We start from the raw sequence: 26,103 nt of genomic DNA, 5'->3' as shown, positions 1-26,103 counted from the left end.
AATGTAATAAGTGAGTGAGTGGGTATGTATATTTATGTAGTTATGGGTACGTGAGATATACCATGTGTTAGAATGCTGATTTTATATATATACATATTTGTATCAATTGTGTATTACGTAAACCTTTGTCATTCCACAGTGCGCTTACGCTCGTGTCGAAATATCTACATTTATGCCAATCACTGAAGAGTGTTGCGTGAGGAATTAGACAACAGGAGGAAATGTATAAAAACATTATATGGTATTAGTCCTTTGTCAATCCACTGCTGGATGAGGACTTCGGTCAGAGCAGAGTTGTTCGACCATACGACACCACGCTGGTCAGTGCGAGTCGGTGGAGGCGCGGGCAAGACCAGTGTTAGCCGTGGTCGGATATCGTACTCAGGTAGGGAGTTTTTTGTGTGTGTATTAGCACCGTGCGCTAACTGCTGCGTCACAGCTTGAATTGTTCAGACACTATGCGGCTGTCAGTCTAAAGCGCACACTTCTCACGCATTATCTATCTTTTGTGTTCTAGAAAACGCGTGCGCTCGTCCGTGTGCGTGTGTATGTGTGGTTAGGAACCTTTCAGAAAATTATCCACCTATACAACTCGTGTCTCACCATAAATAACTGCACCTGCTTTGGCAATAATTACCTCCTCCCAAGCCAAAAATGCACCGTTTAAACCAGAAAACCCCCACATATTTAATGGCTGCAAATTAATTTAAAAAAAAATTCCACTAATACATGTACAAAGACAAAGATCCTCCGTATAACCTTGACAGACTGTTGGGGCAAGTGCTGTGAGCGAGAACGAATGAAGACCGGCACGGCACACGAAGGGGTGGGTGGCCAACACCACGCCCGGCCGTATTTGTCTCCCCAGTGGCGATGTTTACACACCGCACCAGGTACTCATTTGACGCTGAGTCGATCTCGGGTAAGTCCAGGAACTGATTTGATAATCGTCATTGGTGGTGGCCGTGAGCGTGAACCTGACTCGGGTCGCCAGTAGCGCAGCTTGTCGCGCTAACCCGCTAAACTAACGCTCATCACAATGTTGTTAGCGAGCACCAATGAAGGCCCGCACACGTACACGCTGAATGCGCACCCACCCACGCGTCTTTCATTACGAGAGGTGGGTAAATTATGCACAACGAATGCACGCCAATTCGCACTGATGTTTCACACTACACATATATATAAAAGGGCATTGGATTTTCCCCTTTTGTCTCCTATTTTTTGGCCCCGAAAAAGGGACTCTGCCCGAAACGTTAGGCGACTATAATTTGTCGATGCGTAACAATTAGATGTGTTTTACATTAGCAAAAAGAACGTACGGCAAATGTTAACATGTACGCACAAAGGTGTCTTAAAATGCGAAAAAACATCAGAAATACCCAGCATGCTTTGTATAGCAAGATGACACAACAATTATCGCGCATATTGTATGGACCAATCAGTTTCAAAGACAATGCATATACTATGAGAGCATGTTTTCTTTGTTTGCATGTTCACCACAAGTATATGTGGTTAATTCAGACATGATTCCTTGCAAAAGGTTTCAGTTTAGTGTTTTAACATCTTAACACAGCTGTTTTATTGCCAGAAAGGGTACTGGCAAAGGAGGCCCCATGATGTACAAGACAAGCTTATCGATATAGCTTAAATTGCGATATTTGTTATATACCAAAAGAGGTACACACGTGCTGACAGGTGTAGTATATGATTAGCAATATAACCACCACAAAAAAGACAAAGATCCTCCGTATAACCTTGACAGACTGTTGGGGCAAGTGCTGTGAGCGAGAACGAATGAAGACCGGCACGGCACACGAGGGGGTGGGTGGCCAGCACCACGCCCGGCCGCCTTTGACTACCCAGTGACGATGTTTACACACCGCACTAGGTACTCAATTTAGGCTGAGTCGACCTAGGGGAGGCCCAGCACCGGTTCAGATTAATCGTCACCGGTATTGGCCGTGAGCGTGAATCGAACACGGCCCGCCGGGTTCGTAGCGCAGCGCACTGACGCGCGCGCACGAACATCGTATCGCCCGTGCAGGTTGTTGGGACAAGTGCCGTTAGCGAGACACCGATGAGGGCCGGGAGGGCGCACGAGGGGCGGGGAGGGGGGTCCAGGCGTGGCCATAGCCATGGCCGACTGCCTTTGTCTTCCCAGAGTGCTGACGGCTGCACATCGAAGCGTGCGCTTATTTAAATCCGAGTCGATATAAGGGAGGCGAGTGAGCAACCGGTTCAGACATTCTCCACTGACGTTGGCCGTGGCCGGGATTGACATTCGAACTACGGGGCCGGGATTCGTAGCGCATTGCGCTGACCACTGCGCCACCGCTCCCCACGTACATCATCAGACGACAATAACAACAACAATAACAACAAAGACAAACACGAATAGACACACCACGCAGATACGCGCAACGACATATACACATCGCTATGCCAAAGACAAAGATCCCTCGTGTAGCCTTACCAGGCTGTTGGGGGCAAGTGCTGTTAGCGAGCAGCACCTATGAAGAAGGCCGGCACGGCGCACGAGGGGGGTGGGTGGCCAGCACCACGCCCCACACACACGCAGAGACACGCCCACCGCTTGCACACCTCCGCACCGGCGACACAATGAAATCCGACTAAAATCCCGCGAAGGATGTAGGGCATTCCCATCTCCAACACGAATCTCAACTGCCCCCTGCTTATTGGAGGTAGGGGGGTCATTGCCGGGTCAGAGCTATCGGTCATCAGATCGCATTAACCGCCGCAGGAGCCCCTGGGCCGCTGCCTCCAGACCACTAAATGCCCCCGACAGTCGATTGCGTCAGAAGCCGGCCGCACAACAAAGAGCAGCGATCGCTTGAAGATTGTGTTGCGCACACTTCGCGCGAGCAGAATGAATGGCTTCGTCGTGTGTACGCTGCGCGTAAACACATTGGATGCGTATTGCGTACACAGCGCGTGAGGACAATGGCTTTGTATTGCGTACAGAGCGCGTGAACACAGTGGCTTTGTAATGCGTGAACTCCGCGTGAACACAGTGGCTTTGTAATGCGTGAACTGCGCGTGAACACAGTGGCTTTGTGATGCGTGAACTACGCGTGAACACAGTGGCTTTGTAATGCGTGAACTACGCGTGAACACAGTGGCTTCGTAATGCGTGAACTACGCGTGAACACAGTGGCTTTGCAATGCGTGAACTACGCGTGAACACAGTGGCTTTGTAATGCGTGAACTACGCGTGAACACAGTGGCTTTGTAATGCGTGAACTACGTGTGAACACAGTGGCTTTGTGATGCGTGAACTACGCGTGAACACAGTGGCTTTGTAATGCGTGAACTACGCGTGAACACAGTGGCTTTGCATAGCGTGCACAGTGCGTGAACACAAAGTTGTTTTTGTGTGCATTTCGCGTGAACACAATTGTTTTGTATCGTATACATTTCACATGTATGTATGTTCAACTTTTTTCGCACCGTACGTAGCACAATGGCTTTGTATCGTGTACATTGTGCGTGGGCATAAGGGCTTTGCATTGTGTCCGTTACGCATAACACAATGGTTTTGTATTGTGTCTCACAGCGCATGAACACATTGGCTTTGTGTTTCGTCCACTGCTCATGGACATAATGGCTTTAAATTGTTTCCGTTTCGCATGAACACAAAATAGATTGGCATTGTGCATACCGCGTATGAACACACGTGTTGACAGGGTTGGTCATTTTCGTGAGTCCTTGCACTATGCCATTACTACTTTTGTCAATCCACTGCTGGATGAGGGCCAGTTTCCGACGCTCGTGGCGTCGCACATGAATGCGACGTTGTTCGAGTCGCTTTGCACCGAGTTGTAGTCTCTGCTGAGCTTGCACCAAGAGGCGAACTTGTACCGGTACACTGCTGGACATATGTGCAGAAAAGCTTCATAGCTCATCGTATTCCTCCAGTCAAAATAAATATTCTGATTCTGTGTTCACGCGTCGTGACTACCGGCAAGGTTCGTATACCTTACGCCGCCCCCCCCCCCCCCTTTTGCCAACCCACTGCTGATACGAGGGACTCCCCGCCACGTGCGCGGTCCTGGGGGAAAGGTGACCATACTTCACCCACGCAGCGTGAGTCGCGCGGCTTGGTGGAGGCGTGGGAGTACGGGAGTGGGGCATGGAAACGGATTGTTTTTCTTATTTTTTTTAACGTCCATTCCTCTGCCGTTCGCCACGTAGCCCCGCATCAGCCTAAGCATTGCCCGTTTTAAGCACGATGGTGGTCGCCCATCCACGCGCTGAGCAGGCGGAAATTTCCTGCTTAGATTCTGAGATCTAAGGAGATGCGGCGAATTCTCGGTGAGCTGCTCATCGGCTCATTTTGGTTTGAGGTGGGGGACACACGCTCACCTGCACGAACGCGACGGAGGTGAATAGCGATCGATGATTCATCGACACATATAGATTCGTCTTTCTTTCGTACGGCCGGTGTGGATGCAGAGCAACACACTACAATTTCACATCCAGGTGGTCAAGCCAGACAACCGCGTCAGGAGCGGTGGAGTGTATCGCGTGCAGATGATTTACACTCACGACATGACGAATGGACAATTGTTCAGAATCTATTATATATTTTTTTAAATTAGTTTTATTCATGCGACTGAAATACGAATGTCTGATTAAGACTCAGAGAGCAAACCAAACTCTGCTAACGAGACGGGGAGGGGGGAGGCGTAGGGGGTGATAGAGAGAACATACAAAAGAAACAATACAAACGAGGAGTAAAATAACCTGTTTTAGAATCGAATCGCCGATGGATGTTGAGCCACCTCGTACACATCACAGGTTGCGTGATGTGTTGTAAGCGGGGGTGGAGCGGTGGCGCAGTGGTTAGCGGCACTGCGACACCACTCCACCCTCGCCACAGCTATCGTCAGCGGGAGTGATGTCAACACCACACTCACCAGCATAGTGAAGTATGGCCAAATAAAACCCCACACACGCCGTGGGAGGCCTTCATCCAGCAGGAGGCATTCATCATGATCATTAAATGTATATCACATATATGTAGCATTAACCATGAATACATCGTTTGTCATTTTACTAACATTGGACTAATTCTCAGAGTAACTTGGCATATACTGATCAGGGATTAGGCAAATGAATGGCACTGACGCGCTCTCGATTCTCATTGAAAGGGTAGAGGTGGAGCCCTGCAAGTGCTTGCTTGCTTGCTTGCTCACGCCAGCGGGAGTTCTAGAGGGTATTCGATCTACTCTGCTCCACTGACCAGACGTCCTGGAAGACGATGGGCGTACCCACACTTTACCCCACCACTGTGGTGGGTAATGATCCTGCGGTGGATGTGGGAGGTTGGGGAGAGTGACGGATTTAAGACACTCGGACCATTTTTTTTTTTTATTGCCGCGCCAGGAGTTAGAATCGAGCCGGCGACCTCGCGCTTGCAAGACCCCAGCGTGTTACCCATTACACCACCGTGGCAGCAGCAGCAGCAGCAGCACCATTCGTTTCTCGCAGTTAAACAAAGTTACAATTATCATTTGTTTTTTAGGACGTGTGCAGCAAACCGGTAACCGCTTCTTTTTACCGGTTTATTTCCAATGAAGTTTCCCCGCTAATGCAACAACAAAAAAAACACCCAATGTTAACAACCCGTAATGCCAAATCTCATTCATTAATAACCAAATTGCCTCGAATGATGATTGCCCGAGCGAGGCTTCTACGGCTCATAAAAAAAGGAAAAATAGTGGCAAAAATTTGTGTTTACGTAGAAGAATGGAAACGTAGGTGGTAATTTGTCCGGCGATGAATGCTGGTTGAGAGACGTGTCATTAAATGCCAGACAGAATGAGTGTGAATTATGAGGCCCTCTCCAATGCTCGTGCGAATGGACATTGTCACGGGAAATGGCATTAATTCCCTTCGAGTTTAATTTCACGAAATGAACGTTATTTTCGGATAACAGTTTCGATAGTGAATGGGGCATGGGCCTATAAGAAAATCACAGATACAAAGATTCCGCTGTAGGGCCTTAACAGACTGTTAGGTCAAGTGCCGTTCGCGTACACCCATGAAGGTCGGAACGGCACACGAGGAGGTGGATGGCCAGCACCACGCCGGCCGCCTTTATCTCCCCAGTACTAATGTTTACACACACGCACCAGGTACTCTTTTTAGGCTGAGTCGACCTAGGGGAGGCTCAGGACCAGTTCAAGATAATCGTCACTGGTGTTGGCCGTGAGTGGGAATTGAACTCGTGTCGCCGGGTTCACCGCGCAGCGCGCTAACCGCTACATTACCCCCGACAAAAAGCACATGCACACACAACAGAACTGTGATTTTATTATTATTATTATTAGCATCATTGTGATCATGACTATTAGGAATTTGCTGGCTGGAATAATATACAGGACTTAGAATGAATTCAAAAGCCACCCTAACGACTGGAGTCCTACATTCGTGATACCAATTTCACTACAAAAACAAACACGCGAGCAATTCCACAGCTAGCGAACCGAGACAGGCTCCACATTATTTATACACATATACATACACACATATACATACATATATACACATATACAACAACAACCGCCATTCGCCACTAAGTGGTGGTGACGTCACCACGACGCATGTGTATGTATACACATATACACACACATATATACACATATGCATGTTAAACCATGGGAATGTTTAGAATTTGCTCATGCTGAAGGGCTCTATATTATATTCGCGGTTCGCTCAGTCAATGCCACGAATGCAATGCAGTATATACATCATATACTGCATGTGTATACTGCATCTTAAATGCCTTCCCTGCACACATGCAATTGATTATACGTAGACATGTCAACAAACACACACGCGCGTGTCTCTTTGCCTGTGGAACGCGGGTAATAATACTCAGAATTTACATTTATTTACATGCCGCCTTACACTCATGCCTCAAGGCGCCTTGTAAGAATACGGTTAAGGAAAGGCCAAGAGAGACGGAGAAGCGACGTAGAATGAACTGACTTACGAAAATGTGACTTTTAGACGAGAATTAAAAGTATCCACATTATCGGATGAGCGAATTTCCAGCGGTAGGGAATTCCACAACCGAGGCGCAGACGCAGCGAAGTCGACCGCTTACCGCAGCAACGCAGCCGTGATCGAGGAACGCGCACAAGGGCAGGAGTCTGCAGATCTCAACGACCTTGAGGTGCGGCGCACGGGGCGAATTAACTCGTGAGATGTGTGGCGGCGGTGTCAGGCCGTGCAAGGCTTTAAAGGAAATACAAGTCGAAGGCTCGTGAACCCTACTCGTTTCAAGGCCGGTAGCCGGTGTAACGATAAGGGAAACCCGAGAAATGTGGTCACGTTAACGGGATTCGGGTGAGCACCCTCAGGATTTCGCCGCGACCATGCGATTAAGATTGAACAATCGAACGCTTTTCTCTCTTAAACAGCGGAGGACGTAGCGCCCTCTGGCGGTTCGCGAGTGCTTGCGCGAAACCATCGCTTGCTACAGCGGTTGCTCGTGCCGCGAGCCGAGAAGAATCGGCATTCATTTATCGATGATGGACTAATGGCATCGAGGAATTGTTCCCACTGCTGCCGCAGAATCGGGAGTGCGCGTCGGGCGTGCTGCGCTACGGGGCTGGACCCCGCAACGAAGACGACGGCGCACCATGAGACATTCCATTACACTTCTTTAGGTGATGTCGTGATGTGTTGGCAGGAGGCAGAGCGCGGTGTTGCAGTGGTTAGCGCAGTGCGCTATGCAACACGAACACCTGCGTTGTGTTCCCGGCCACGGCTAACATCAGTGGTGTTGACCCTCGTGCAAGGTGCAAGGGACAGAATGCCGATGCCATTTCCAGTCACCACCTCTCCGCAGCCTGGCACCTCGCCACCTCCCCGGCGCCCCAACCGCCTCCACCCACCACCGTCCGGCCCGCGCGCCCACCACGGCGCAGTTGCACTGCCTGCACACTCGACGGCCATTCCCCTCCCGCTTCAACCAACCCAGCGCTGATGAGCGTGGCCAAGTGAGGTCAAATATAGCAACCTGGTTGTTGTCAAGGCGTGCGGGCAGCAGTAACACGTGCGCTTGCTGTACGCGATGATGGGGAGAGGGGCTCGCCACTTGTGCGGGACTCGTGTTTAAGAATCGCCCTTGCGAGTGACAGGGTTAACCTTCACGGAGCAGCTGCTGCTGCTGCGCGTTGTTGTTATTGTTGTTGTTACCTCTTGCGCTGCGGTGCCGGGGTCAGGCAGCGGAAGGGGGATGCAGAGGAGAGGGCAAGGTATTGTGTTAAGGCTGTTACTGTGTTACTCCATGATAAAGTTTATTGTGGTTTTGTGTTAAGGCTGTTACTGTGTTACTCCATAATAAAGTTTATTTTGGTTTTGTGTTGAGGCTGTTACTGTGTTACTCCATAATAAAGTTTATTTTTGGGTTAGATCGCGTAAATGTCAATGTGTCGTTAAACCCGCCACCACCCGACACAGCCAATTAGTAAGGTTTGTTACGTAAACAAAACATGTAAATTCGTTGCTAGTGCAGCACACCGGTGTGTTGGAGAGTAAATCCACAACATTTACAATCTGAGTACGACGTTTCGCCAGTAATTACAACAAATCTGGCTGTCGCCTGATGAAGCTAGTTGTAATTACTGGCGAAACGTCGTACTCGGATTGTACGGAATAATCGGCATAAGGCAGACCGGTGTGCTCTCCGAGTAACGAATTGGCATGTTCTCTTTGCCTGACAACCCTTACTAAGTGGCTGTGTCGGGTGGTGGCGGGTGTAACGACACATTTATATACGCGATCTAACCCCAAAAAAACGATATTATTATTATGGATTATAATCATCGCGAAATCCACGTGTTAAACTATTGTGTTACTATCTTGATTTGAAGCTTGCGTGACTCCAGGAATCCATCCTCTTTGGTCCTTTCGGTAAAGTCACGTAGGTACCTACTGTACTGTGTTACTCTTTGTAACTAACACAACCCCATCTTCATGATCCATGGGCAGATAGCCCGTAGGTGTCCACTGCACATTTCGTCATTTGTTTACACTTTCCTCTGTGCAAACAAATGACGCAGGTATACAACTTATAAAACACACAACAACAACAAATGCCATTGGCGGTGACGTCATAAAACACACACACACAACAGAGCGACATCTACAACAACAACAACGACGAGGAGGATGGGGATATTCACGCGTTAACAGAGCTTCAGGGGAAGGACTTTGACGCCTCGTTCAGGCCGTGTGAGTGTCTGTTGGATGACTGAAAAGGGCCTGCAGAGTTAAGTACTCAGCAGGGGATTCATTTGCCACTCGATATTTTCCGGAACTACGAGTCGGGATGATCGGTGTAAGGCACTACTACTAGAGTACAACAAGATGCACCTATCAAGTGGAATTACATATTATTGTATCCTATATTCTTGTATTCCTCTAAATCCTGAATTTATGTATTCCTATAAGGTGTAAATGGATATATAGGTTACAATGAGGACAAAATAGGGCGATATTAATTTAGCGTTCTAAAATAACTACCGGGACAAAATTCCGGACTTTTCTGGATGTAAATAAAAAAAATGGTTACTTAGGTTGACGTTCTCTTTAACTATTTGTGCTGTGTACCTAATGGATAAAGGCTCGTATTTATTTCGTTGGACAATTATACTATTTGATTAATTTTAAGTCTTCCGCATGTACACGTGGAGCGGTGGCGCAGTAGTTAGCGCACCGGATGAAGTTTACTTCGATTAACGGCCATGGCTAAGATCAGTGAGGGGGGGGGAAGTGGTATCTGAACTCGCACCGACCCAAACCACCTCAACCCGCACTGACCAGCGTGGTGAAGTATGGTCAAACAACCTCCGTAACCGACACGGTGTGGGGGAAATCAATCCAGCAGTGGATTGACTACGGGGAGCTGTATAATACATGTATGTAGTAGGTCTCCGCTATATTTATGCCCATAGCATGTATCTGGGAGCTAACGCAGCGATACACACGTCATTCAACTCAGCTAAGTGCATGCGTGCAAGAAAGGTAACGACATTACTTTATTAAAGCATATTAGGAAAGTGTGGCTAAATGCAACTACGAACAAAGACAACCCACGTGTAAATAAGTTCGCCGACAAAGGCAAATCATTGTGGGAGGGAAACAAATGTCAAACGAAAGAGTGTGCATATACTGAATGTACATCTAGGACTATATTGCAGGCGGATCGGGATCAACATCGTAGAATTCATAGGCGAGCGCGAACAGGAAGGGGAGCACAACTTTGATAATGGAAAGGAAACGCGACCCGAAATGCCTCGTGGGTGAAAGTCTTCAACCGGCGCTGCACAACCGTCCGTGATGAGTTCACCGTCGATGCGACCATCGACGGTGGCGTTCGAACACTGCAGGTGAACGAAGTGCGCTAGGAAGCGCAAGGGAGAGGTGAATGCTGCGCGTCACGGTCAAGCGACGGAGAGAGGAACGCGTTTGAGCGGAGAGAGAGAAGGAAAGAGAGCATTCGAGAACTGGGCAACTCGCACCGGACCATCAAGTAAAAAGTGCCGTTGGGCAGCACGCAGTGCCGGGACTAAGTTAGTGCGGGGTCTGTAGCATATGTTATGAAGGGGCCCTAAATAAATAAAACCACGTACATATTAAAACACGTAAATTTTTAATTTGCATAATAAAGTAATTTCATTTTTTCATTTGCTATACAGCCGGATAATACGACAAATCGCTAACCTTAAACACCCAGTCGTTCGTAAAAGTTAAAGGCAGTATAGTAATATGGTAATAGAGCAAGTGCAGAATCACTGAACCGTAATTGATAGCTTGAAAGCGTTTAGCGCGGGGCCCTTGAAAGTGCGGGGCCCGTAGTGACTACTACATATGTAGCTACTTGTGCTCCGAGGATAATCCGGCACTGGCAGCACGCAAAGCACCGGAACAGGTTGACGGCCCGCGGGCAAGACCCGGGACGGAATGGCAGTCGAAAGGGGAGAGGGAGCGCGCCCCAAGAGGATGATCGCCTCGCAAGGGGAGCCCACGAGATTCAGGCGGCGCCAGCGAGGGATAACGACCTGGAGTGGGGGGGAGGACTTCATCTGGCAGTGGATAGATGATAGTTGATGGTAAATGAGTTAAAACCTGCTGCAGAATTGTCCTCCGCCGCAAAAAAAACAACGCATTATTTAGCATTATCTGCACGTGCATAATAATAACAGCAATCCACCGCTATACGAAGCTGTATGCAGCCCTCCCCCAGTGCGATTTGTCTGACCATACTTCACCGCGCTGGTCAGTGCGGGTTGGTAAAAGGAGTGAGTGTCCAGGACCCGGCTCAGGAATTACAGCACTCGCTGATGATGTTAGCCCTGGCCGTGAATCTAACTCATGCGGTGCCGAGTTCGTAGCGCGGAACGCGAACCGCAACGCCAGTGTATACATGCAGATATTGGACAATTGGATTCGATATAATATAGCGTTGATATTCGGATTGGATGAAAGAGTATATCATTTAAATAGGTTACTGATTATATCGTGTATATATATAATTCCACACGCGGGCAGTTACAGTTATGGGGGTGACAGCTTACCGATTAATGGAAATTAAATTGATTCTTGCGTTCACGAAACGTGTATCGAATCGATACGCGTTTCGAATCGTACGTCTAATAATCAATTTTGGAATTAGTATAGCTCGTATGTAATTTTCTCACATTACCCCTGCTGTCACTGGAGGCCGCTACAATGAGCAAATTAGGTGGAATTTCGATACTGGACATCTGTGAAAAAGAGCTTTATCGCTCATCGGATTCCTCCAGTATAAATTAATATTCAGATTTGGATTCTTGTTTCAATCGCGAAGCAGACTCGTGACAATTTATCGAATCGTTACCGCCCAAATTGTTATAGAGTGCAGCGGTGGGGCCGTGCGGTTAGCGCATTTGCCTTATGAACCTGGGGGCCTGAGTTCGACTCCGGACCACAGCTAACATGAATAGCAAGTGCGATGGGTGTCCGAACCAGTCGTGCCCCACCCCCCTTTACCAACGCGCAGTGACCAGCGAGGTGAAGTATGGTCAAACTACCCCCACGATCGACACGAGGTTGGGAGGAGGCCTTCATCTAGCAGCCATTTCGAAGGGTAGAGGTATCAGATTACTGTTTAGAAGAGCACGTTGCTAGAAGGGATGACGGCCGGTGGTCGAGACGAACCTCGGGGTGCATACACGTACGTTGAACTTTCGCACCGTGCGAAGCCAGCCGTGCTAATCGGCGTTGCGTGTAAATGCACGTGTGCGACACGGCTAACGTCACGCGGTTGGCCGCTGCTGCTAAATATCCCAGCAATTCTTCTTCTTGGTTCTTTTGGTAAAGTCACGTAGAATGGAAATAGAATAATCAAAATGAAACATGATAAAATAAAATTCTCACGACGTTTCGGCCACAACACAAGAAGCCTTCCTCAGGTGAAGAAACAGGACTGTCCGGAAGACAGCGCTTGAGTGAACACTGTCAAGCATGGACAGCGTATTTTAAGCTGTGTGGGAGGAACAGAGCGCCTTGACAAGGGAGTTAACATATAATTAGCATATAACTCGGGGATTAGCATGATGTTGGTGTGAGGGATTAGCACCACGGAGAGCGGCGAGCTATGTTCAGACGGACGAGGGGAGGGGGGAGAGGAGTTTACATATAAATTAGCATGTAACTGGGGGACTAGCATAATGTTGGTGTGAGGGATTAGCAGCAGTTTACATATCAACAGTAAATTAGCATGTAACTGGGGGATTAGCATGATGTTAGTATGAGGGATTAACACCACAGAGAGCGACGAGCTTTGTTCAGACGGACGAGTCCATTTATGTTCGGAACGGAGGAGGGGGGGGGAAGAGGAGGAAACAGCCACGGTGCACTGCTCCGTCCTGTGTTGCGTTATAACTATGCTATAAACTGGACTACTATACAATACAATAGTATGCCTTCCAATCTAAACTACATTGTATAATATCGTATCAATAGACAAATCCCACCCTTGAATTATACATTGCGTTACTATACACTACCCTATACTTTAGACTATAAAATATTAGACGTGTAGTATTACACTATGTATTATTCTATTAACCCTACTCTATACCACACTGCTGTATATTCACTATACAATTACGGTACTATATATTGCCTTATGAATTATGTTAAACATTACACCGTTATACTATTTATTATTATACAAATGCTATAAACTATACTATTGACCGTCGTGTGATAGGTACTAATAGGCAGTGCCAGCGAATGGACTGCGGTCTGAAAGTCACCGTAAAATACAATCAATCAACCATTTCGGTTCTTGATTGATTGTATTTTACGGTGACTTGTATAATTCAAGGGTGTGATTTGTCTATGGATACGATATTATACAATGTAGTTTAGATTGGAAGGTATAATAATGTATAGTAGTCCAGTTTATAGCATAGTTATAACGCAACACAGGACAGAGCATCGCACCGTGGCTGCTTCCTCCTCTTCCCCCCACCCCTCCTCCGTTCCGAACATAGATGGACTCGTCCGTCTGAACACAAGCTCATCCCTCATACTAACATCATGCTAATCCCCCAGTTACATGCTAATTTATATGTTAACTCCTCTCCCCCCTCCCCTCGTCCGTCTGAACATAGCTCGCCGCTCTCCGTGGTGCTAATCCCTCACACCAACATCATGCTAATCCCCCAGTTACATGCTAATTTATACGTTAACTCCTTTGTCAAGGCGCTCTGTTCCTCCCACACAGCTTAAAAGACGCTGTCCATGCTTGGCAGGGTTCACTCAAGCGCTGTCTTCCGGACAGTCCTGTTTCTTCACCTGAGAAAGGCTACTTGTGTTGTGGCCGAAACGTCGTGAGAATTTTATTTTATTACGTTTTATTTTTATTATTTTATTTCCATTCTACGTGACTTTACCGAAAGAACCAAGAATATGAATCCCTGCAGTCACGAAAGCTTTAAATCGAAATCCCAGCAATTGTTTGTAAAAAAAAAAAAGTGGCTGCCAAAGAAAATAACCACCGCCGAGAGGACATCGGCCACGGGAGATGGAGCGATGAAATCAGCTCCGTGTGCAGGCGTGGCATGGATTGTTAGATCGCGAGATCGTGAGAGGTGTTGGCGACTGCTTGGTGTCGATGGCCTTCATCTAGCAGTGGATCGATCACGGCTCATGATGACATTTGACACTCGAGCAGCGCTGTGTGTTTCGTGATATTTCTATGCAACCCATAATCGTCCCTGCCTTCGTGCAATTATCAACAATAATAACCGATTAAATAGCCCACGAATGCCAGCGTCGCTTTATCCCGTCACAACCACTCTGGCTAAACTGCCGCAAGTCGATTGTTCGCGCACGTGTCCATGCAGGCATGTAACCACCCACCCTTGCCCCCACTCCCCCCCGCACCTAACTACCGACGTTTTCATAAATCGTCCACCACCTGTAGACTATACTATTGCATAAAATTGTATTGTCAAAGTTAATCAGCATATTTTAACGGACTCTCCCACCTGTGTACGACCGTATGCCAATCTGCAATCAATGGCCATTGTGTATGGCTGCATAATTGACAGAACTCAGAGACAAATCATGGTTATACTTCTCGCTGTGTATTTTCCGGAACGCTTCTAGGCTGGTTTGGGGGTAGGAATTATCGGCGTAAAACACTACCATCGCTACCACCACAGTACAAGGTACGCATATCCACAATAATGTTACGCTATTGTATCCTATAATCCTGGAATCATATGAACAGGTGTATACACACTGATTATATATAAATATGTTTCATAATGAGAATCTGTATTTATACTAAATGCATAGATTCATAGTTGTTCTGGCGCGCCGAGCGACTAATTATCAGAATGAGTATATGACGTAATACTTTTCGTCGTGATATATTATTTTTTATTGTATTTTTCTACCTACATGACTTTACCGAAAGAACCAAAGAGAATACTATTCGTTAGTTTAACACGTAGGCTTTCGCGACCAATATTATCCATAAAAAAACAACTTAAGCATAATCATTTGTTGTTGCTGTCTGGTACTCAATAGCTACTATTAGGTAACTCTTCATATGCCTAATCCAAAACTGGTCATGAGGAAACATCGTAAAGCATGCAATTCCCATCAGGCCTCATGGTGTCCAGGGTGCAGTATCCACCTCTCCTCCGCTCGCTGACCCTTTATGTTCGACGAAGAAGGCTCATTACACACAGTGCTTGCCACGAATGAACCACGATACCTCGTTGATCGCGTCAAGGAGGATACACCATCACGCGAACTCCGGCCATCCTCGCAGCGACGGCTTTTGGCTGCTGGCCATCGAACAGAGACGCTCAACGCATCGCGCGCTTTCAGATGCGCTTCTTGCGGCCGTCTGGAACGCTCTTCCTATATTTAAAAAGCCACTTTTATATCATCGACATTTAAAACTAATTTCTTTAGAACTGGTTTTGTGTTCAATTTTGTTGTCATTCGCCCGCACCTCCAATTAGTACGGTTGGTTAACTACGGTGCGAAAGAAGTTCAACATAATACATATTAAATTTTGATTTAAAGCTTTCGTGACTGCAATAATTCATATTCTTAGTTTTTTCGGTAAAGTCACGTTGAAGAGAAACAACAAAATAACAAAATATATATAAAACAATAAAAAATTCTCACGACGTTTCGACCATAACTCAAACGGTCATCATCAGGTGTGTCGGTTTGCATAAATTTATTTTGAAAACGGCATATTTATTTATATATATATAAATAACGTTTGCGTCACGCGCAACGATGGCAGTTTGCCAGGACTAGTCCATCTATTTTTTTTTTTAAAAGAGGAGGGGGGAGACGAAATTTGTTTTTATGTATGCTGTCTGAAAGGCACTGTAAGCGTGAACAATCAATCAAGAACTGAAATGATTTATCAAATCTTTCCAATGATTGCTAAGATAGAATCCATCTTCTCGGTTGAAATTGTCTCTGTGTTTGTATATGTGGATAGCCTCATGAACGAATCTCTCATGGAAGCCAGATGGCTTACAAAGAACCTCCGTCTTGGAAAAGTCAATGGCATGTGAGCCTACTGAATTAGAACAATGATCTGCTACGGCCGAGGTGTTGGTCCTACCGTGTTTAAGGTCTGCTTTATGTTCACGAATGCGGTCCGAGATATGGCGTTTGGTTTCTCCAATGTAACTACTACCACAGAGGCAACTTAGTTTGTAGACACCAGGGTATTGTATGTCCGGAATCACATCTTTTACAGACGGAACCAGATCACGGATTTTATGTAATGTGTTGAAACGGACCTGGATCATAGAGCCCAATGCATATCCGACCAGGAACACATAAGCAGTGAACTCAAGCACGTACACCAAGCTCTTAGGGCTAATGGTTACTCCGACTATACAATCCGCAAAGCTATCACTCAAACCATGAAGAAGAACCCTCTTGAGGAGCCTTTCAAAACCATCACTTTACCCTACATTGCTGGGATCACAAAAAAGATCTCCAAAATCTTGAATAAACACAAGATCCAGGTCCGTTTCAACACATTACATAAAATCCGTGATCTGGTTCCGTCTGTAAAAGATGTGATTCCGGACATACAATACCCTGGTGTCTACAAACTAAGTTGCCTCTGTGGTAGTAGTTACATTGGAGAAACCAAACGCCATATCTCGGACCGCATTCGTGAACATAAAGCAGACCTTAAACACGGTAGGACCAACACCTCGGCCGTAGCAGATCATTGTTCTAATTCAGTAGGCTCACATGCCATTGACTTTTCCAAGACGGAGGTTCTTTGTAAGCCATCTGGCTTCCATGAGAGATTCGTTCATGAGGCTATCCACATATACAAACACAGAGACAATTTCAACCGAGAAGATGGATTCTATCTTAGCAATCATTGGAAAGATTTGATAAATCATTTCAGTTCTTGATTGATTGTTCACGCTTACAGTGCCTTTCAGACAGCATACATAAAAACAAATTTCGTCTCCCCCCTCCTCTTTTAAAAAAAAAAAATAGATGGACTAGTCCTGGCAAACTGCCATCGTTGCGCGTGACGCAAACGTTATTTATATATATATAAATAAATATGCCGTTTTCAAAATAAATTTATGCAAACCGACACACCTGATGATGACCGTTTGAGTTATGGTCGAAACGTCGTGAGAATTTTTTATTGTTTTATATATATTTTGTTATTTTGTTGTTTCTCTTCAACGTGACTTTACCGAAAAAACTAAGAATATAATACATATTGCCCGAAATGTTGCCAATTATATTTGTGAGTTTAAAGCAGCGCTATTGTTACTCATTTAAGAGACACATTCGTCCATAACACTGCCTTAAAATAAAATATGGCTCACAATCAGGCATGGTTGGTTCATAGCACACGATGTGTACGTTATGTTATTATATATCTTTTATTTTTTAAAACCGCAGTGTTATTGACGAATGTGTTGAGTATTTTTTTTGTTAATTGTGCTTGTGCACCCACTGCCAACGCAGCGGCAGCAGCATCAGATGACTTAACAGTCGAAATCGCGTGCCAGATTGTTCTGTTCCGACGGAAATGCCGCTTCGCGATGGACCTGATGTAAACGATGACATCTCGCCGTCTCTTCGTCTGGGCGTCGAGAGCCTACAACGGCTGGCTTTGGCATTGTCTCATTGGTCGGAGTCGACTTGAATTATTGACTCGATATGAAAGCCCCCACCCACCCCCTCGCTCGCATGCGTAATAGCTATTGACAACAGGCAGAGACGCGAAGGAATGCACGGGTGTAGAGGTTGTTCAGAAGTACGGCTGTTAAACCAATCGCCAAGTATTTTCTTTTCTCTTTGGCCGCGCCTCCGTCCACCCCCGGCACAGTATAAATGGGCACGCCAAAGTCACTCGGCAGGTCACGTGAGGTGGAGTAAAGTATGGGTACTCCCACCTCCTCTTGAACGTCCGGGCCAGCGTGGAAGAGTAGGCCAAATGCTCTCTAGAGGGGCTCTCTCTAGTGGCGTGAGCGAACATTGCGGGGCATGCGCCTTTGCCTTTTTGTCCCCTTGACGTGTCTAGAGCTCACGGGCCCAGTGATGAACTATGACACGTGACCGAATTTTACTAAACGAACTTAAAACAACTAAACTTTTTTTTATCCCACCAGGTAAGGTCCCACTGAGCTATATAGCTCTTTTTCAGACGAAACCTTGGCCACAAATGATAGCTCCACGCATTGGCGTATCATGTGGAAATTTCAATCAGCCACATACTCAAAACGCATGTTGATTTTAAATGTGGATGGAAAACCTGGAGAAAAATCTACGCGACCACGGGGAGAACATGCAAATTCCAAATATACAAGCGTCAGGGTCGTGCTAGCACCCATGACCTCCTGCGTACCAGGCGAGGTAGTTCATATTTCGCCACCACGGCGCCAAAATAATTGCATCATTACCGTGACCCTGTAGAAGCAGACCTGGGCTGCGTGTTCCTGGGCTGTTCCACACGAGTGTGAAGCTTCAGTCATCATGCGATATCAATCCACTGCTGGATGAATGCCTCTCCACGCCGTGTAATGTCACGACCGTTGTTTGACTGTCCGGCAGAACACGGATGGATGAGCGGACAGGGAGGGTCCCAGGAACTTGTTCAGATGCCACTCGCTCACTGATGTTGGCCGTAGTCGGGAATCGAACTCAGATTACCCACGTTCATAAAAGGCAATATAAAGTAGTTAGACGGCTTCATAATACAGCGCGCTAACCACTGCGCCACCGCTCCGCCCGTTGCGCATTATATTGTCGACTAATTGTTTTGGCTCACGCGCTGCGATACCCGTGCAATCTCCACACCTATCGTCGTTGTACGCAGCGTCATGCACTTGTTGTGGCGACGCAAATGAAACAAGGAGTGGATGGCAAATCGGTACCAGGCAATCCCGCATGCGAATCCTAGATTTCCACAGACGCGCGTGCACACACACACAGGCCACGCGTGCACACACCCACACAGGCCACGCGTCATCTCGCTCTCGCGTGTTACACGCGTCGCACACGTGTGTGTGTGTGTGTGCACGCGCGGCTGTTTTGTCAGTTCAATGATGGATGTGGACCTCCCTACGACCGGCGAGTCAAATAGGGATTATTTAATCATATTTGACCACGCTTCACTTTTAGTGTGCTTTGTTGAACTGAAGTGGGGGGGGGGGGGGGGGCAGGAACGTAGACGTGGAAGCAGGGAAGTAAAGTTCAACAATTGGCTTGTTGCACTGCCCTCTGCTACCCACCACGCAAGCGACACAGCCCCGCAGGCCCGTGGCAACCTGTGTGTCGGTGATGGTCACCCATCCCAGCGCTATCCAGGCTCGAATTCCGTGAAAAAGAGCTTCATAGTTTATATATTTTTTCCAGTCTAAATAAAGATCCTGATTCTGACATTACGACTCTAATGAGCGAGAAGTGTGTGCGCGTAAATGTATGCGGACTTTTGAAGATTATACAATACGTGTAGGAATTATCTATATATATCGAAATCATCTCAAACCCTTCCCCCCTCTATAGCAGGCGCTAAGGACGGATTTGTTGCGTGGCAAGACGGCGAGGGATGGCGACGAACTTGGGGAGGCCTTCATCCAGCTGTGGATAGCTCGCGACTGCTGAGGATGATGATGATGATGCTGCGGCAACGGTGGCTCGAATGGCACAACAACCGGCAGAGAACGGGAAAGGAACCGCGGCGGTGAATGAAGACGCCGCATGGGGAGAGCGATGAGAACGGCAAACGCGGCCTTGTGCCTGGACGGTCTGATCATTGCACGTTGATTGCTTGATTGTACGGTACTTGTTTATGCGGTAAGAAACATTCAGCCTGAAGCTGATTTGCAAGAGTAACCCGCGGAGCGCCTTGGTGAAAAAACAAAGGACGTCACAGCGGCAAATGCATCGTAAACATTGCGGACACACCGAGCGGGAAAGGCATTCGAGGAAAAGAACGCGAAAGTCGTGCACCGTTCGAGTGGCACTGGCAGGTAACACAGAAATTCCGCATGAAATCGATGGCGACGTTTCAAGACGATAGGAGCAGCAGCAGAGAAGGAGCGGCCTCCAAGACAACGCAGGTTGACTGAGGGTGTTATCTTTGGTTGCCGTTACAGAGGGGATATAAGACGTGTCTGTGTGGCAATATACGCAGGAATGTGAATCTCCGTTGAGCCTCGTGCTGTGCTTCAGTCTTTCATCGCTCATACGACGTGACAAGTTGTTGTTGTTGATCTATGTCGGGTGGTGGAGGCTCTTACGACAAACATTTGGCCTAACCCCAAAACCAGTTATGAAAGATAATAGTATTCTTCTTCTTTGTATGGCTGATGTTGATGTAGAGGAATGCCTTTTGGCGTTCTCTGGTCTAACACCGTTTGAGACTAGGCTAAAAAAAGCTGTCTCTGGTGTGGACCAAATCAGTTTCAAAGACGATGCATATATTATCAGAGTCCGTTTTTTGTTTGCATTATGACCACAAGTATTGTGGTTAATGCAGACACGATTCCTTGTAAAAAGGTTTCAGTTTGGTGTTGTAACATCTTAACATCTATTTTGTTGCCATAAAAAAGGGGAAACCCTATTCTCACGTACAGGAACAGCTCTAATATTATTTTATTGACGTGACTGAGTCAGATGATTGGGACAGGAGCAGTGGAGTGGTGCATCGCTGTGGTGACGACTTCCGTCGTATTTGTGAATCGGGCATTGAGTCGGTATATGTCCCATGGTCTCTTCTGGGAACCATATAACGATCACAATTATAATGCTCATAATGTACATCCCTTTGCCAATCTACTGCTGGATGAAGGCCTCTGCATGCCTGCCCTGTCCATCATGATGAGTAACTATTCTTCACCACAGTAGACAGTGCGGTTTGGCGAAGGGGGCGTAGCCCACCGGTGTGTTGAAGAGTGAATCCACAACATTTACAATTTTTGTGTACGACGTTTCGCTGGGTAATTACATCCAGCATCATCAGGCGCAAGCCTACGTGTTAAAACTGACCGTCTCATTTGTTTACCTTCACTCATCTTCATTTCATCTCGCTTTTACCTTCGTGTAATACGTGGGGCCTCGATTGAATTATACATTTCCTGGGCCGCGGGAGGGAGGGTCTCATCAAACCCGGGTGTCTACCCTATGTATTCAATATCTACGCCTCAGCTTTCTTCCGCTGACTGCCATTATCCTCGCCTTCATAATTCATTACCCCTCGCTCTGTTGTCAGACACTGGCACTCACATCTACCCGGTGACTCTCCTTCCAAACACCATTCTATCATCAACTCTCCACGCTGCTGCTGCGAAATTAGATTCCAGCTCCGACTTTGACGCAACAGTGGACATTTGCTAAACAACAACACAAACAAAAACATATATAAACGAGCAGTTATTGTCTAGTAGTTAGACACCATAGCCACGTGTCTGGGACTGTCGCACACGAGTTGAATGATGTTTGTTTTTTTGTAATTATCACCAAGGACATGTATTTACTTACTTCTTTATGGTCAGACACATGATCGTGGCTCTCGAATGATGTCACCGGATCGCTCTTATGAGACGATTGATGACCGTGACGTTTCAATCATTTTTTACTCATCCTAATTAACGGATCTTTAAATAGAAAAAACTCGCGTTCGACGTCACTGCTTGTTTTATTTGAGGGGGGGGGGGTAGAATTGCATATTTATTTAATAAATATATTCTCCCCGTCGAATGCACTCTCTGGAAATAACAAGGTAGCGATGTGATCCAAGGACATGAATATGAATACACGTCCGTGTAAGCATTCACACTTCAACTGCTTTCATTATGCCTTCATTGTTTCTCATAGTTCTTGGTTCTTTCGGTAAAGTCACGTAGAAGGGAAACAATAAAATAATATAAATATTATTAAAATAAGAAAAAATATTATTTTGTTTCCCTTCTACGTGACTTTACCGAAAGAACCAAGAATATGAATCCCTGCAGTCACGAAAGCTTTAAATCAAGATATTTCTAATAGTTCATGAGTCAGAGCAGAAATCGGTGCCACCTACGGCAGACCAACTTTAGGAGTACCGACGTATATGGCTAATGGAATTGAATTACTTGATAAACCGCTCATTTCCAACGGTTATTGATTCAATGCCATTGGCCACATACAGACATTGGAACCGCTAAAGTTCTGCCACCTCGGGTGGTACCGACTGTGAAATGTCTGGTTCGGGCTCACGGACAATCTTCCTCTGTCTCCAGGGCTACAGAGGCTGCGGCGTCCTCGCCAGAGCTCGTGAAACTGCGGCGTCAAGCCGGTCCTCACATCTAGCAATGCGGTGGTGGTGGACATGATGATGGTGATGGTATTGGTGGTTTCCCATAAGCCCCTCTTACAGCCACGCTCCTTATAACTCGCCTCTATTAAGATGGGTTTCTCATTATTAGTAGAACGTGTTACCATCGATCCACCTCTCTATAGGCTAGATACACAATTCTGCTATCAACCGTGGGTGTGCGTTCGATGGAAAATATTGAATACACGGATGATGTTAACGGTGACGTGGAGCAGCATGGTTTGCATGGGCCCTGGTACAATTAGTGAAATGGAACCCTCTTTCAAATTTCTCTCATCTTCGTAGACTGGCGCCTGGAAGTCTCCAGCGCTTGGTGCAGTTGCACCGCCTACACACTCCATGGCTACGCCATTGCGGGCCAATGATAGTCATCGTTATGACAGCGATGTCCAACGGAAGTGTAGATATTTTCGTGTATAATGCAGTATATGTGCTAGAAAGAAGGGCCATTTTCCCAAAACGTCGCCTATTAGATATTTTTTTACGTTTAAGGCCACGGTGTTATTGACGAATGTGTTGGATGTTGTTGTTGTTGTTTGTGCTCGTGCACCACTGCCAATACAGCAGCAGCAGCATCGCCAAATAAATCGTTTAAATAGATTTGTAATCACTGGGTGGATGTTGCGGCATGGATTTCTTGGGACATAGCCGTGAGATAGTGGTGACCAATGGGGGGAGGGCATGGAGGTTCGTGGGTAGTTTTTCGAGGAGTCTTAGGAGGACTCACAGATGGCCTCAGCGGGCACCTTTGAACTATGTTAATTACCTCCTCCTGGCCACCCTCTCTCCCACCCCTCCCCTCACCCAATTGTAGAGACAAGACAGCCTTTGGAATCTGGGCTTCTCTCACGCGTCATGCATTGTAGAGCAAAAGACAAATATAGGCAGACATCTCATTTGTCTCTGCACCTATGTATATATATAGACAACATGTTTCAGTCCATCTGCCCGTTGGCTTTACAGACCAATACCACCACGCAGCATTTGATTTGTTTTTACCAAGCAAACTCTGCACCCGTTTCGACCTTTTTGGATCTCACTCACCGGGAGAGTTCGGAGTTTGCTTCGCACAAATTCTGTTTGATGGCGTTGGTCTGAAAAGCCAACAGGCTGGTGGACTAAACAATATATTTAATTTACGTGTGGACGAAGATACTGTGGAGTGTTGCTTAGTCAATGATTTAGTTGCTTTGCATAATCTAGATGACTTCGCCAGCAAGGAGGAGGATCTGTCTCGACCGTGGACGCTTCTCAAATCCGGAAGGCAAACGGCGTCAAATGGCGGACTCAAACTCAAGGAAATCCTACGTGACCCCCCCACTCTCTCTCTCTCTGTGCGGCTCATGGCTTGTGTAAATTGAATGTTTCACGTTTTATGTACAGGCAGAGATATATGCAGGAGACGTATTTTTGTGCGTGTCTGTTTTGAGTGATAGATTGTTGTCTCGGTAGAATAACTTGTAGCGCCCACAGAGATTTGTTATGTTAATTGTCGTTGCTTTTAATGCAGAGTGCAGTTGTAATTGCATCGTTCCAACGTACGACGACTCGCTCCCTCGCAGCCTTGAGCACACTATGTGTTCACTTAGCATCACCGTGTTACTAATCCGCACATTTACACAGTAATAGTGTCTCAGCAAAGACACCGCACTCGGGGGTGAATCGGTCGCGAAGTAGTCCGCACACTACCGTCACCTGAGGTCCGATTCCCGGCCACAGCCACAATCATCAGTGGCGAGTGAGATCGGAACCGGTCCTGTACCTGTCCCCCCTCATCATCCACCGCGGTGAAGTATGGCCAAACGGCCCGCACGACCGACACGGCGCGAGGCGGCTTTCGTCCAGCAGTGGATTGACAAAGGCCTATATGAAGTATCATTGATTCACTGTCATCTTTGTTCGCGGGCGTTCCACGGCTGGATGAACGCATTTCCCCGATCCGACCTCCTTTCTATCGTGGAGTGTTCCATCCCTCGGGTGTCAACTCCGCCGTGATTCTTTGACCATCGACGAGCAACTCGCCCCAAGCCCACTACTGATGGCACATTCCCAAACGTGCGTGTCTCTCACTCTCTCTCTCTTCCACGCGTTTCTTCGCACACCCTTTTCGCGTTTATTAAACACCGAACTTCAGAGCCGCAAGTGTCTCAACGATCGGTCGAGTGCGTGATTAGTACTCGTGATTAGTACTCGTGCTTAGTACTCGTGATTCGTACTCGTGATTAGTACTCGGACGTGGATCAGTCGAGGAGGGACTCAGCCATCGCGCCTGTTACGCGGCTCCACACACAACGCTCCGCACAACGACGCACGCGTAAGTGGTAATCATTCGCCCTGTCATCGTCGTCCCACGTCGACAACGTATTGCGTGCACGCTCGTCGCGACGGCGAGGATAACAGGAGCGTTAAGTTAGCCTACCGCTGTGCTATTCTTAATGCGATACAACTCACTGCAGTGTATAAGAGATACGCAGACGCGCCGCAATAATGCAAACACATCGCGCAATTTGACTTAGAGCGTTACATATTCACGTTTTATACGTGCGTGTGTTGAGTGTGTGTGTGTGTTTCAACATTAGAAGGCATCCCAGTCTTACCGATCGGGTTTACCGTCCCCCTTAATGATACCGAGCGGGTGAAAGTGCATCATTTTAGGCACGTAGATATTACACAATAATAATAATGCGAATACAAACAGTGCATGTCATCATCGGACCGTGTCGGATGGCCCACGGCTTGAGGAGGCTTTCACCTAGCAGTGGATTGATCATGCCTGATGATGATGATGACGACAACGATGATGTTCATGATGACAAACTATACTTTTTAAGTAACAAATTATATTCGCGCGCGCGCGTGCGTGTTCATCATCCTGTCTTACCTTTTTTTAAAATCCTCTCTCATTCCTCTGTCGGAAACACCTAGAATTATGGAGAAGTCTCGCTGATGTTATTATCCGCACGTGCAATCTCCTGTCTCTGTGATTTGGAGGGGGGGCGGGGGTGGTGGTGGACTTCTCAGTGGGAGAAGTTGGGGGGGGGAGTGGGGGGCTGGGGGGGGGAAAAGCACAATCCACACAAAAAATAGGGTGGGGGGGGGGACCCACCTCCTCGGCTAAAGGCATAATAACTGCGTGCCTTGCTATACAACCAAACTATAATGTCTTCCGTCAACTGTCTCTCCACAGGAAGACTAATTAAGCCAACCAGGCAAGTCTGAATTAACACCCTGAACACAAAACTCCATTCACGCGGGACGAGTCGCACAAAGGCCTGTTTCACTGTCAAATGCCATCTGCAAAGCTTTTGTGCGCCAGAGAATACATTTTGGTTGTATGTGTGCATGCGCGGGGTGCGCGTGTGTGTGTGTATGTACGTGCGTGTGGGTATACTTGTGTGTGCGTGTATCTGTGTGGTTTGTTCAAAATCGCCTTGGTCAAGGGAATGATTTGGATGCAAATGTATAAGCTCGGCAGCATTCATTGTAAGCATGGCCTTGGGAATAAGTCAACACGCTCGTAATCTCAATGTTGCTTTTGTGTGGAGCGACAATTTGAGGTACATTCAACCTTGTTACCCATGAACGGTTAACTTTAACCTAAATTGACCAGCGTGGTGAAGTATGATCAGACAGCTCTCGTAAACGCCACGGTGTGGGCACCACTG

At 47.0% G+C, this 26,103-nt stretch overlaps 1 protein-coding gene across 2 annotated transcripts in view; it reads right to left on the bottom strand.

Moving 5' to 3' along the window:
• Positions 1–25,407, bottom strand: part of LOC116940568 (synaptic vesicular amine transporter-like) — a 101,507-nt gene extending 76,100 nt beyond the window's left edge. The window contains exon 1 of one of the 2 annotated variants that reach the window (XM_032950544.2): positions 25,320–25,407. The gene's annotated coding sequence lies outside the window, so the exon portion shown is untranslated. Of the gene's footprint in view, positions 1–7,135; positions 7,442–25,319 lie in introns of those variants that run through there. The other variant, XM_076065888.1, reaches the window with a different exon arrangement.
• Between the last annotated feature and the right edge of the window lie 696 nt (positions 25,408–26,103).

Source organism: Petromyzon marinus, chromosome 9 (assembly GCF_048934315.1).
Source record: "Petromyzon marinus isolate PM22_M1 ecotype Great Lakes invasive population chromosome 9, UKy_Petmar_22M1.pri1.0, whole genome shotgun sequence".
Lineage (NCBI taxonomy): Eukaryota > Metazoa > Chordata > Hyperoartia > Petromyzontiformes > Petromyzontidae > Petromyzon > Petromyzon marinus.
This window is presented reverse-complemented; position numbering and strand designations above follow the sequence as displayed.